Source organism: Rhinoderma darwinii, chromosome 8, assembly GCF_050947455.1.
Source record: "Rhinoderma darwinii isolate aRhiDar2 chromosome 8, aRhiDar2.hap1, whole genome shotgun sequence".
NCBI classification, from domain to species: domain Eukaryota; kingdom Metazoa; phylum Chordata; class Amphibia; order Anura; family Rhinodermatidae; genus Rhinoderma; species Rhinoderma darwinii.
The window spans coordinates 22270561-22285326 of record NC_134694.1 but is presented as its reverse complement, the minus strand read 5'-3'; the positions used below and the strand labels follow the sequence as shown (position 1 = coordinate 22285326).

Below are 14766 nucleotides of genomic sequence, written 5' to 3'. Positions count from 1 at the left end.
TAATTGAAACAGAAAGTAAATTGGAAAATTGTGTAACTTTTTAATACACATAAAATAAACTTTATTTGCTAAAACTGTAATACCACCTTCAAGGGGTTATTCGGGAGTTATAAAAAAAAGGACAGGGAAGTGTTTAAAATAATAAACTAACAGTTACTTATCCTTTGAAATGCTCTGCGCTCCAGTGCCAACACTTTGTTCTCTGCCACTGCAGCCAATAGCTGGCCTCAGTGGTCACATGACGTTAATGGCAGCTTTATGGCTGAGGCCAGCGATTGACTGCAGTGATCGCAGCCGGAGCTTCCAATACCAACGTTGTGGCGAAAAGGGTATCGGCACTGGAATAGTGGGTGTTTCGAGGGGTGAGTACCATGTTAGTTTATTACTTTATAACCTCCTGCAACATTTTAAAACCCCCGGAGACCCCCTTTAAATACATTTTATTTGCATAGTATTGGAGAATTTACTGGTAAAAAAATGAAGCAGCTTACACCATACATGAAAAATAATAAAAAAGTAAGGCTAAGACCCCAAAAGGAAGTGAAAGGGTTAATCCCTAAACCGATGCTGGAAACAGATGCATGGCGGGTTGCAGGAACTGTGTAGCGTGAACACCAGGCACGTTATTGTATTACAACAAAGCAATCAATGCGACTCCTCTCCAAACACCAGCCCCTACTGCTTTCCCGGCAATGTGTTGAGGGGGGGGGGGGGGGTACATAATTATCAACCATCCTTGCTATGCCGGAGATACATTTGCTGCTGGACCTCAAAGACGGCAGAAGTAAAACACAATACTGCCGGTTACTGTAACCATCTACTCTCAGGAGTATAAGGCTACGTGCACACATGGAAACAGCCTGCCGGAAAACACCCATGCATACCTTGATCCACAGGGACCCTGTAAGCTAAGGCTGTTATAGCCCCAGAAAGTGGCTCAGTGGCCATCAATGTGGCCTTGCAGCACTGGGGTCCCGGGTTCGAACCCGACCAAATACAACATCTGCATGGAGTTTGTATGTTCTCCCCGTGTTTGCGCGGTTTTCCTCCCAGCACTCTGGCTTCCTCACACACTCCAAAAAACACAGACGGAGGATTTTGATCGTGAGCCCCACTGGGGCTGACAACTTCTGTACAGCAATGCAAAATATGCACTATATAAACAGAAATAAAGTGATTTTCCCACCACAGTCATTGATGTCTTATTGCTAAAATATGCTGATCAGTAGGGTTTTGACCACATAAACACCCACTGATGCCTAGAACAAAGGGATTATAGTGCAAGCAGGGGTAGGTAACCTTAGTTGTATAGCGTGCTGATAAAAAAATGTAACCCTTGTCCCTGACTTTATTTGAAAAGATGATCCATCTGTGGTGCATACGAGGCTACTGAACATAGAGGGTGCACATAGGAGAGACCGCGGCTACTCAACACCAGCTTGGGGGCGCTGTACACAGGAGAGCAACTACTGAACACCAGCTTTTGGGGGGGGGAAACGACACAAAGGGGAGACCAAGGCTACTAAACACTAGAGGGGGAGGCACTGCACATAGGAGAGTCCGCAGCTACTGAATACCAGCTTGGGGCGGGTGCGACCAAGACAATGAGGCGCTGCTCGCTCTGCTAGTGATCAGCGCCACTAAGCGCATAATGACGTGTTTTGCACCAAGAACACAACGCCATTGGACACAGGAAGAGGGAAGTGTGCTAGCAAGTCATGCCCCACGTATCAGTTGTGGCACTGGTGCCACAGGTTGCTGACCCCTGGTGGAAGGTAACACAAATCAGCACCTTCATCTGTTCTCAGACACTCATCCCTGCACCCAGACCAGGAGCTTGTATTGCAACACAGCCCCATACAAATCAGAGGGCTGTGTTATATTTCTTAAAGAGGCTCTGTCACCACATTATAAAGTGGGTGACAGTAATGCTTTTTATTTAGAAAAACCATCTATTTTCACCACATTAGGAGCAATTTTAGCTTTATGCTAATTTGTTTCTTAATGCCCAAGTGGGCGTTTTTACTTTAGACCATGTGGGCGTTGTACAGAGGAGTGTATGATGCTGACCAATCAGCGTCATGCACTTCTCCCCATTCATTTAGTCAGCGCATAGTGATACTGCGTTATTCGCTATGTGCTGTCTTATTCTGACATATTAACGTTACTGAAGTGTTTAGACCGTGACTAGACATTCCTTCTAGCCAGGACGGGACGTCTATTCACAATCCCTGCACTTCGTTAGAAATTTGTTTGGTACTTACAGCAGAGCAAAGCATAATCTCGCTGTAACCTGTCATTTACAGCGTGATCTCTCAAGATTACGCTTGCTCTGCTGTAAGTACCAAACAAACGTTAACGAAGTGCAGGGATTATGAATAGACGTCCCGTCCTGGCTGGAAGGAATGTCTATTCACTGTCAAGACACTTCAGCAACATTAATAGGTCAGTATAAGACAGCACATAGCGAATAACGCAGTATCACTATGCGCTGACTAAATGAATGGAGAGAAGTGCATGACGCTGATTGGTCACCGTCATACACTCCTCTGTACAACGCCCACTTGATCTAAAGTAAAACACGCCCACTTGGGCATTAAGCAACTCATTAGCATAAAGCTAAAAATCGCTCATAAAGTGGTGAAAATAGATAGTTTTTCTAAATAAAAAGCACTGCTGTCACCTACATTACAGCGCCCATCTCCTTATGTAGGAGATAGGGCACTTATGTGGTGACAGAGCCTCTTTAAATAGCACCAGGTCTGCAGTGGTGTAGTGTCAGAGAAAAGCCAAAAGGATCCCATGTGTTTACCTAGCATTACAATCCCTTTATTCTAGGCATTGACAGCAGTCCAATTGGTTGGACCCCCACCGATCAGACATAAAAAAGTCACACACCAATAGAATACACAATCAATGTCTCTTGTGGAAAACATCTTTCGGCCGCCTGCACTTTCTGCAGATTTTGTTGCACATTGCGTGCTTGCTGCAGAAACAACCGAATTCAGATAAATGGAAATTATTTTCAGTTTTAGGCAGTGACTCCCTATGTGTACCTGGGACATGTACCAAAGCTGCCCAACGATTCTGCCCACAAAGAAACAGATTTTTTTTTAGCGTGACCTTTGTGTAGGAGTCCGTATAAGGGAAAAGGGCAGTACCCGGGAGTCAGGATACTGCGATTGTTCCCAGGCTTGTGGCTTTCTAATAGGAGGTTGAAAGCAAAATAGCAGTTCAATGGGCCCATCATAAGAGAACGAGGCTGCACTGATGACAAAGCCAAAGGGATAAGGGGTCCTCTGTAGGTCATGGACTCCCACTAATGCTGGGCCACTTCGCAACCCAAGAAACAATTTCACCAGCTGTATTGTATTTACTGCAATTCCAGACAAAGCAAATGGGCAAGAGTGGCACGGTTTCTGGTAGAAAGCAGACATTTTCTCATTTCTATTCTGCAAGCAGCTACATCATGTATAGGGGAGCAGGGAGCTGTCAGAGCGGCTGCAGGACCGTCCTTGTGATCTGCTGCATGGGCAAGCCTTGTCCCATTGAAGACAGCAAATCACGAGGACAGCCCTGCAGCCGCTCTGACAGCTCCCGGTACATGATGCAGCTGCCGCAAAAGACAATGTGGGAGATGTATCAAAATTTGTGAAATGCAAAAGTGGAGCAGTTGCCCACGGCAAGCAATCAATTTGCGCCTTTTTTTTCTGAAGGGTCTCTGAAATATGGTCCTTTGGGTAACTACTCCACCTTTGTTTTGCACCAGTTTTGATACATCTGCCCCAGCAAGCTGGAACAACCCCAGAAGCAAGAAAGCCAAAACTAAAAAAAAAAAAAAAAAAATTAGCTTCTGGCAGTTTTTCACATCCGTGTCGCCCCCGTGCGGACCCCATTTTTAACGGATCCCATAGACACGAGTCTATGGAGGGAACCATAAAAACTGAAGGTAGGACATGTTCTATTTTTCAATGGACCCTTCACACGCTCCGTTGAAACAGCCGTGCGAACAGCTCATTTAAATACCTGCATACATATAGCCGTCACACGGACATATTCAACGTTCATCTGAATAAGGCCTTAAGGTTATTATTGTCTAACTTTTTTTAGTCATATCCCTGGATCCTGTAGTCCAACTTGATCATTAAGTATACAGTATTTTTTATGTACCTTACTTTAAAGGGGTTCTCCACTTTAAAACTATTTTTTGCCTGTACGAAGCTCCCTCCCCCAAATGATAGGCTGATCACTGAGTACCACTGCTGGAACCACACCAATGATCAGCTGTAATTTGTTGGGGGAACTATGCTGCAAGTGTTCAATTTCTCTGCAGCGCCACCACAGGGGAAATGTAGCATTACACAGTGCTCAATGGAATCAATGATTCGTCCTTGTAATGCACAGACTAGTTCCTCCAGAGCGAGAGATACTCTTTGCAGCTGCTCTCTGCTTTGGCTAATAGAGGAGGGTCTCCAACAGGAAATTCCCTTCTATGAACTCATGGGGTACTCAAAAATGGGTTTTGTAAATCAAACAACCCCGTATAAAGCCACAATCAGCCAAACATTTCCCCTAAAAGGAGAAATGTAGTATTACATGGCACCCATTTAGAGGAATGGAAGGCCCGATTCTGCCAGTGACGCTGCTTATAGCAGCTATCCGCATTGGCTGATAGAAGGGGGCCTCTGTGACGTCAATATGCCACAACACGGCATTTGGACTGGGGTGGTCCTGATTGACCTTCATAAGAGCCAAATATCCCCAAACTGTCCATGACAAAACGTCATACAGGCCCAGCTCTTTGTAAATGGTCTGAACAATCAGAAAACATGATGTACACTCACTATACAGTACTCTCCAACAATAATTCAATGGTGAAGGTGTGACTAGTAGGCAAAAAGATGCTGATCACATTTTACATAACAGTCCGAACTACATGGACAGCCCAATTTCTAAAATGAAGAGCATGCTGTCAATCTATATAGAAAGGAGATCACCAACCATTTCCATTAAAGAGGCTCTGTCACCACATTATAAGTGGCCTATATTGTACATGATGTGATCGGCGCTGTAATGTGGATTACCAGTGTTTTTTATTTAGAAACGATCATTTTAGATTGAGTTTCTCAATGGACAACTGGGCGTGTTTTAATATATGACCAAGTGGGCGTTGTACAGAGGAGTGTATGACGCTGACCAATCAGTGACCAATCAGCGTCATACACTTCACCCAATTCATTTACACAGCACATAGCGATATAGCTATATCGCTATGTGCAGTCACATAAACACACTATAACATTACTGCAGTGTCATGACAATGATTATACATTACCTCCAGCCAGGACGGGATGTGTATTCACAATCCTGACACTTCGCTAACACAATCCCGACACTACAGCACAGGAAGCGTAATCTCGCGAGATTACGCTGTAAACTGTCATTTCAAACGAGATTATGCTTGCTGTGATGTAGTGTCGGTCTTGTGTTAGCGAAGTGTCAGGAGTATGAATACACATCACATAATGTCTATTCATTGTCAGGACACTGCAGTAACGTTATAGTGTTTATGTGGCTGCACATAGCGATATAGCTATAGCACTATGTGCTGTGTAAATGAATGGGGAGAAGTGTATGACGCTGATTGGTCAGCGTCATACACTTCTCTCCACAACGCCCACTTGGCTATATAGTAAAACACGCCCAGTTGGCCATTGAGAAACTCATTAGCATAAAGCTAATATAGGTCATAACTGTCAAAAATGATCGTTTTTCTAAATAAAAAACACTGCTGTAATCTACGTTACAGCGCCGATCACATCATGTACAATATAGGCCACTTATAATGTGGTGACAGAGCCTCTTTAAGCAACGCCAGCACATTATTTATTTCATATATATATATATATATATATATATATATATATACACACACACACACACACACACACGAAGGATCAATGATCAAACATGTGACTACCGTCAATAAGGAAACGCTGCATCGGTTTCTGAGATCTACAGAGATGTCTTGGAAATGCTGTTTAAAAAGTACAGTACTGAAGATCAATCACCATCATAATAAAGGCCTAGACAAATCTTAGTCCGGTCTGGGAGTTGGCTCCAAACTTAAGGGCCATATGTGCAGGAAACGTGCCACCCCAATGATGTGCTAGCCCGACCCTACACGTCACTTGGCTTTTCCGTCCACCAGTAGTAAGCATAGAGCTCCGCTTAGTAGGTGGTCACGTGGGATGTAAAAGCTGCACATTTGCGGACGGGAAATCCGCAGCCGAACACAGTAGCAGGAAATTAGATAAAATCTCATTCGCACAGAAAATTACTTCCGGCACGGATATTTCAGTCCGCAGCATATTGCGAATATTCACCATTGACTGATGGGAGGGGTTAAAATTTGCAACAAAATCCTAGTGTTCCGAATAACCTGCGGGAACACAATTTTCACTACTGGGGGTGGGGTGTTAAACAGCTATGAGTACCATTTAGGCCGGGTCCACACAGGTCGGATTTGCTGTGGATAATTCCACAGAAGATCCGACAAAGAACCTGCAGTGGCAAATACAGTAAATCCTGTGCGTTTCTTTGCAGATTCCCGTTTTGTGAAAAAAATAAACACATTATTCTTGCCTCACCAATACCCTGGCGCTCCTGCGGTGACGCTTCTCTGGTCTCCCACCAGTCCACATTTACCCAGCATCATATTGCAGGGGATCAGGGAAACGTCACCACAGAAGCTCCAGGGGATCGGTAAGGTGAGAATAGTTTTTTTTTCTTTTTCACAAAAGGGAAATCCACACAAATCGCTGCCGATTTGCCGCTGCTGAAATCCTGTGGATACTCGGACAGTATTGCTGCAGAATTATCATTAGCAAATCCAACCCTTGGGGACCAGGCCAAAATGGTTCTCATAGCAGTGTAAACTCTAGTAGGAAAAATCGTGTTCCCCACTCATCAAAATAGCTCAGGATGATATTAAATAACCACAGAATTTTGAGCCTACTTAGAGTAAATAGAAGAAAAGCACACAGGGATAGACCCAATAATCCTTGTACACATTAACCCACTTACCACCACATATAAATTCATTCATCTCTTAACGTCCGCCCAAGATCATCATCTGCATGGAGTTAGTATGCACTCCCCATGTTTGCACAGTTTTCCTCCCACAATCATGCCAATATACATATAATGCCTCATGCACACAACCGTGTGTGCCGGCCGGGTCCTGTCAGTGATCCGTGGAAAGATAGGACAAGTCCCATCATTCCAAGGATTGGAGAATCGGGTCAGTTTTCACGGACCCGATTCACCCGCTATGGTCTCAAGAACAAATCCATTACTATTTATACAGCCACAAGTCACGGATCCATGAAACACAGACCGAACACGGATTGCTTCCGTATGCGGTCCATTGTTTTAACAGACCAAATTAATAGAAAGGCCAAGACTGATCTGCAAAAAAAAAAACAAAACTGATTTGAGTAGGACCTATTCTATCTTCGCGGAACAGATGCACGGAAACATTTAAATAAAAATTTTAAAAAACGGATATTACACTGAAGCATTTCACTGAAGTGTGCTTGAAACCTAAAGTGAATAGGTCCGTGACAAATAACGGGTGCCTCTCAGATGCCGTGAAAAACGCCCCGAGCGTCACTCGGTCGTGTGCAGCTGCACTAAGGAATTTAGACTGAACCCCACTGGGGACAATGAGCGATGACAACTTCTGTACAGCGATGCAGAATATGTTAGCACAGCGCCCATAGCGTTGGAGAATGTCCAAATCATTAACGGCAAAATCGTGCAGTTATTCACCACATGTGGGTGTGGATTCGGACGCCGCTCCGTGCGCTCACCCTTATCCAGCAGAAGTTTGGTTTGTTAACCTACAAACCAAATACCATTTTTTATAACATACAAAGTCCATGTAGATGTTGGTCGGATTTGAACCCAGGGCTCCAGCAACATTGCTAACCACTGAGCTGCCCATGGTTTTAATCATTTAGTGCTTCACCACATTAGACCAGCAGATATATCTAGCTCATCAGGAAGATCACTAATCCCCAAACCACCCTATAAAAATGTAGTACTTGTAGATGGCAAAGAGTATAATGGAGGAGAATTTAGCCATTTCTTCATGGAAAGCAACGCATGTGAAAACCCTCCTTTAAATTAATGTTCCCATTCAATTACGACAAGCAGAGATCTTGAATTAGAAATTGGCTTTACATTATGCAACAAATAAGCTTTATTTCCTGAAACTAGAATATCCCTTTAATAAAAACTCTAAAACATTTCAGGTATTTTAATCGAATCGTCAATATGCTGGCTCGCCAGTGTACAATAAATCCCAGGTCTCTCCAAGTATGCAAGAAATAGTACAAATTGTTACACAGTACCTCCTGTTTTATAGATTCTATATGTTTGCAACGCATTTAATCAGTCAAATGTGACCAAATTCTATAGAACGGGTGGTACACTTTAAAGCTTAAAGGACCAGTGCGAGATTAAGATAAACCATACTAATAGTGCCAATTTGTAGGAGATAGTAAAAGGAAAAAAAAAAATCTGTCTAATACACTAGTTGTGGTTGGATACTTCTGCTACCCACAGCTCCTGTATACGGGCTAGGCCTCAGTGATATGAAAGGCCAGATTTTGCAATCAATGCCGGCGCACGTTACATCACGGTGGACACAACATCACCGCAGTATAGTCTATGCACAGGACGGACAAGGACCTTGCTTTATAATGCGGTGTACTCATTGTATTTATTTATATACATTTGTATTTGAGGTACAAAATTATTTAGAGCGAGTCGGTCAGTAGATTTTTCACGCTAAAGCTTTATTCAGACGACGTATAAAATCGGCCACGTGACGGAGGTTTATGTTTTTTTGCGACAGTCACACGGCTGCAAGTATTTTTATGGGGCTATTCACACAGCCATTGTTTTAACGGACCATGAAAAAATAGGACATGTCCTATTTTTGTCCGTTTTCACGGATTCCTTAATAGACAAAAATCTGTGAAAAACGGCCGATTTGACGCATGCTCGTCTGAATAAAGCCGCTTACAATGTTGGGATTTTATTGAAGAGCATTGCCCATTTATCATTATAAGAAGTCTTGGTTCTTTCAAAACGCTAAGGGTAGGACGCAGGGGAGATTCGCTGCATCAAAATACAGCGTATCCACCCTGGTCCCCGTAGGGAATTACCAAATTCTGGTGTCGTTTTTCGACGGGAATATCCGCTGATGAAAACAGCAGGCATAAAAAAAAAACCCTATACTTACCCAGTCATGGCGACGCGTTCATCTGCTGTTCTGCAGCCAGGCCTTCTGGGATGACAGTTCATCCCATGTGACCAGTGCAGCCTGTGATTGGCTGCAGCAGTCACATGGGATGAAACGTCTTCCCCGGAGGCCAGGCTGGATGCAGAAGGAGAGAGAGCTGGGTAAGTATAAGCAGTTTTTTTTTCTTTTTCTGAGTTGCGATTCTTGTGGCGGAATCGCAACTTTTCCACCACAAAAGTTGCAACATCTGCTATTTATTGCAGGTTTTACCTCCCATAGAATTAAAAAGGTAAAACCCGCAACAGAAAATTAGCGATTCCGCAGCATAAAGTGACATGGTGCGGATTTTTAAAAGAAACGCACCACAGGTAAATTTATGATTGGTTCTTCGGCGTATTTTTGCACAGCGTGTTAACGAGATTTGTTAAAATCTCATCCACTCTGCTACTACTGTATTAAAGTGTATTGATTTTAGCTGTGGAAAATCCAGTGTTTCCGCTACGTGTGGACATCCCTAAAAATTAAACTTTAATGCCTCAATGTACCATATACTTATTAGCCATAGACAGTCCTCTGAGTATGAAGTGTCCTGCACTTTTCCTCTTAACGCCTTCCCTTCCCAATATAATACACATAAACAGTTTAGGCTTGAAAAATCTGGTGACAGACTCCCTTTAAGTGTTTCGGTCACCAATTTTTGGGGTGTAATCAATTTTAGCTTATGATATTTCCTTGACGCATAGGAGATTCATATATTAAACTGCCTCTTTTTGCCATTTTTTCAGTAACTTTCATTTTTGAAGTGAACGGGTCTAAATCCGAACGAGTCTAAATCCGAACGAGTCTGAAGGCTGGAGCTGCAGTGACAAACTCAACCAATGAGCTGCTAAATCTACCCTAGGCCACCTACCCTATTTTTGTTGCAGATTTCAATGCAGTTTTTTTAAAGCCAGAAGTGGATTCAATATAAAAAGGAAGAACTTAAAACTTCTCCTTCCTCCTGGTTCCACTTCTGGCTGTGGCTAAAAAAAACAGCATTGAAATCTCCACCAAAATCTTGGTGTTTGAAGCCTAAGAGGACGGGACAAAGGGCAGAACCCCTAATGAATATTCACGTAGCCATTTTGTTAAGATACATAAAGTGTTATGGAGAGAAATTTTAGTCCCATGGTGCAAAATATTTATTATATGATTCTATAACGAATGCTCTGGAGACAGAGATAAAATGGATTCAGAACGTGGACATACATGGGGGGGGGGGGGGTGGCGATGGGGTTCAAACCCAAACCCTGCTGACACAAGGCACCTAGGGCCTGTGCTCCAGGTCGCAGATTGTGTCCCCAAAAATGCACGGTTACCCTGACTGCCATCATAACAACATTGGTGAGACTGGACCCAGTACTGATGATAGTCCCAGTAGTGAATACATAAGCATGTACAAACACACAGCTCCCAGGTCTAATGGAAGAGAGGGGCACGGTGGCCGGCGCCAATACAAGGGGGGCACGGTGGCCGGCGCCAATACAAGGGGGGCACGGTGGCCGGCGCCAATACAAGGGGGGCACGGTGGCCGGCGCCAATACAAGGGGGGCACGGTGGCCGGCACCAATACAAGGGGGGGCACGGTGGCCGGCGCCAATACAAGGGGGGGCACGGTGGCCGGCGCCAATACAAGGGGGGGCACGGTGGCCGGCGCCAATACAAGGGGGGCACGGTGGCCGGCGCCAATACAAGGGGGGCACGGTGGCCGGCGCCAATACAAGGGGGGCACGGTGGCCGGCGCCAATACAAGGGGGCGCACGGTGGCCGGCGCCAATACAAGGGGGCGCACGGTGGCCGGCGCCAATACAAGGGGGCGCACGGTGGCCGGCGCCAATACAAGGGGGCGCACGGTGGCCGGCGCCAATACAAGGGGGCGCACAGTGGCCGGCGCCAATACAAGGGGGCGCACAGTGGCCGGCGCCAATACAAGGGGGCGCACAGTGGCCGGCGCAAATACAAGGGGGCGCACAGTGGCCGGCGCAAATACAAGGGGGCGCACAGTGGCCGGCGCAAATACAAGGGGGCGCACAGTGGCCGGCGCAAATACAAGGGGGCGCACAGTGGCCGGCGCAAATACAAGGGGGCGCACAGTGGCCGGCGCAAATACAAGGGGGCGCACAGTGGCCGGCGCAAATACAAGGGGGCGCACAGTGGCCGGCGCAAATACAAGGGGGCGCACAGTGGCCGGCGCAAATACAAGGGGGCGCACAGTGGCCGGCGCAAATACAAGGGGGGGCACAGTGGCCGGCGCAAATACAAGGGGGGGCACAGTGGCCGGCGCCAATACAAGGGGGGGCACAGTGGCTGGCGCCAATACAAGGGGGGGCACAGTGGCTGGCACCAATACAAGGGAGGCACGGTGCCTGGTACTTTCACTGACTTGTAGGAAGACCAGCAGCATAGGACTGTGTATTGTTGATAGATGAATTAAACGTTTTTAGTAGCACATACGGCGCCATTCAATCCATTACTATGGAACGCCACAACGTATGGCGGCAGAATTCGTCATCTATTTCCTGCCTAAATCTAATATACAGAAAACTAGAATATAGGATTACACGATGCCGATTAAAAAAAAAAAAAAAAAAAAATGCTCCATACAATATAATCTGTCATCGACATCCCGTCCAGTACAAACAAAAATCACATTCCCAAATCCATCTCCAAGCGTCAAAATCAAGTGGACGGCATAGACAATAATCACTAATGTACAGGGCATTGCATTACTCCTTGGCGGATCTGTCCCTACAAAATATATATATATACACACTGATACAACAGCTACAAACAGGTGACACATCCAGATCATGTACATCATTGATCATTTAGCAGCAATGATTGTCACTGTGCAATATGATAGATAGAATCCATACTGTATATGTATAATAAATAAACTATACCAGCTATTACTACCCAGCTACACCATATACATACATTTGCCACTATTACAATAGCCTGGGAATAGATAAGAAGCATCCACCTACTAGAAAGCACAGCAGACCTATATACGGTAGCAGCAGCGGTATCTTACCCGTTCTCCAAGTCCCCCGCGTTAAGCTATGTCCCGGCCTCTTTTCCCTTCGGCCCCGCTCTGACCGCAGCTCCACTCCACCAGCTGCTGCTGCTGCTGCTACAGCCGTGTTATGCTGCTCTTTGCAACCAAACCCGACCCGCGTCAGTCCTGCCCCCGGATACATTCAATTGGTCAAAGTTTGTCAGTTCAGGGCGGAAGCTCTCTGTGATTGGCAGCAACATCTGTCAGTCAGTATTGATTGTCCTCCCCCTTTGTGCGGTTGACTGAATGTAAAAGTGAGACGAGCGGCCTCTTGCGGTAGAAGGGGAATGGAACAAGCAGAGTGGAGACCGTTACTAGGACTGGGGCTTGCGAGAGCGGGAAAATATAACTACAGTATATACTGTGTGCGCGCATTACTACGCTGTCTGACATGCGGAAATCGAAAATCGAGTCAAAATTATTTTTAATATATCATAGATACATGTTAGAAAATGACACGGGTGAGGTAAAGTCTGTGATCTGAGAGAACCACCACTGTATAGAACAAAAGACTGCTCAACCTCCTTCCTTGGGCACTGCTCAGAGATTTTAAAATCTGACACGACATTGATTTGAAGGCTCCTTTGCTTAGAATAGTTTGTCAGGTTTCCAGTAAGAGCCTATTCACACTACGTTCAGTTTCCATTCGGTGTCTGCACCCTACACTCTTACCTGGTCTGGTCTTTGTGTGTTGCGTTATGCATCAGGGTGCTTGGAGTGTGGCATGCATTATTCACGCACTCGCAGAGCACATTATATATATTTGTTTTTTCAAATTGATGCGCAAATCACGCACTGCACACAGATGTGCATCCGTGTGCAGTGCGTGGTTTTCACGCACCCATAGACTTCAATGGGCGCGTATATCGGACATGCAGTGAGATTCATGCAGCAGACTCTTGCTGCGTGAAAACTCATGCATGTGTGAACGGCTCCATTGAAATCAATGGGTCCATGTGCAGCGCGTGATTTCCATGTGCAGCACTCGGACGTTATTCACGCTCGTGTGATTGGGGCCCAAGTCACCCCTCTAACCCCTGCCGATACACATCGAGTTCAGCCTACACAGTATAATGCCCCCCAGTGTCTCATTCTCCCATACTGAGCCACACACAGTATAATGCCCCATAGTAAGGGCCTGTTCCGTCAGAGGTTTCCGTCGAGTGAACCCCGCAATGGAAAGTGAAAGTGAAACCACAGCTTCCGTTTCAGTCACCATTGATATCAATGGTGACGGAAACATCGCTAATGGTTTTCGTTCGTCACCATTCCGGCAGGTTTCCGGATGGAATCAATAGCGGAGTCGACTGCGCTATTGATTCCGTCAGAAAACCGGAAACCTGCCGGAATGGTGACGAACGGAAACCATTAGCGATGTTTCCGTCACCATTGATATCAATGGTGACTGAAACGGAAGCTGTGGTTTCACTTTCTGTTGCGGGGTTCACCCGACGGAAACTTCGAACGGTGATGTGAACAGGCCCTAATATAGAGCTATCCAGTAAAAAAAACAAAACTTATACCACAGTATATTTTTTTTATAATGGAATGTAAGGCCCCATTCACACCACGTTAAGGCACTAAGTTTATCTTGTACGTTGGGAAAGCTCCAGGGCTCCATTATCCCGACGGAGACCAAAAGAGTGTCTTTTTAGCCTCCGTCAGGCTGATATACGTCGGTGTGTGTATGTATATGTATATATATATATATATATATATATATATTTTTTTTTAGGGCTATAGTAGCGTTGTAGACTACGTTATGCCATCCTGAGGAATCCCACAGAAAAAAACATATCACACAGTATACGTTTTTTGACATGGGAGCCTATGGGTGACGGATGCCACTGTATGGTATCCGCCACAGGTATATGTTAGATGTATACCTCAGGGAGCTCCCAACATCACTGTCCTTATAGGGATAGTGAAGTCAGGAGCTTCCACAGTGTTGGAGTCCCTGGGCAGAGCGCTATTAGGCCCCATTTACATCGCATTTGTGCTATCCGCCAGGCGTATACGTTTTTTTAAAATAAAAACGTGGACCATTGACAACATATACAAACGTGTACCATTTTCTGTTTGCGTCTGTTTTTTTTATAGCGTGTACGTTTAGCGTATACTAATACGTCGATATACGTTTCTGTCCGTTGTTTAACTTAAAAAACGTATGTTTTTTAAAGTGAGCACTGATAGAAAAAAAACAGATTGATTTACTGTATGTAAACAAATACAAACGTATAGAATTGCGTTTGCATACGTCGTCCATTGAGATCAATGCTAAAAAAAAGTTATATCGCGTATACGTTTTTTTTTTAAAGTACAGAATAGCATAGCAGACTACGCTTTTCAGAACTTT

The 14766-nt window shown here is 45.0% G+C and overlaps 1 protein-coding gene across 3 annotated transcripts in view; it reads right to left on the bottom strand.

Moving 5' to 3' along the window:
* The window catches only part of SCAI (suppressor of cancer cell invasion), a 118712-nt gene extending 106197 nt beyond the window's left edge, over nucleotides 1-12515 (bottom strand). For 2 of the 3 annotated variants that reach the window (XR_012850318.1, XM_075835494.1), the window contains exon 1: nucleotides 12387-12515. The gene's annotated coding sequence lies outside the window, so the exon portion shown is untranslated. The remainder of the gene's footprint in view (nucleotides 1-12386) is intronic. The other variant, XM_075835495.1, reaches the window with a different exon arrangement.
* Between the last annotated feature and the right edge of the window lie 2251 nt (nucleotides 12516-14766).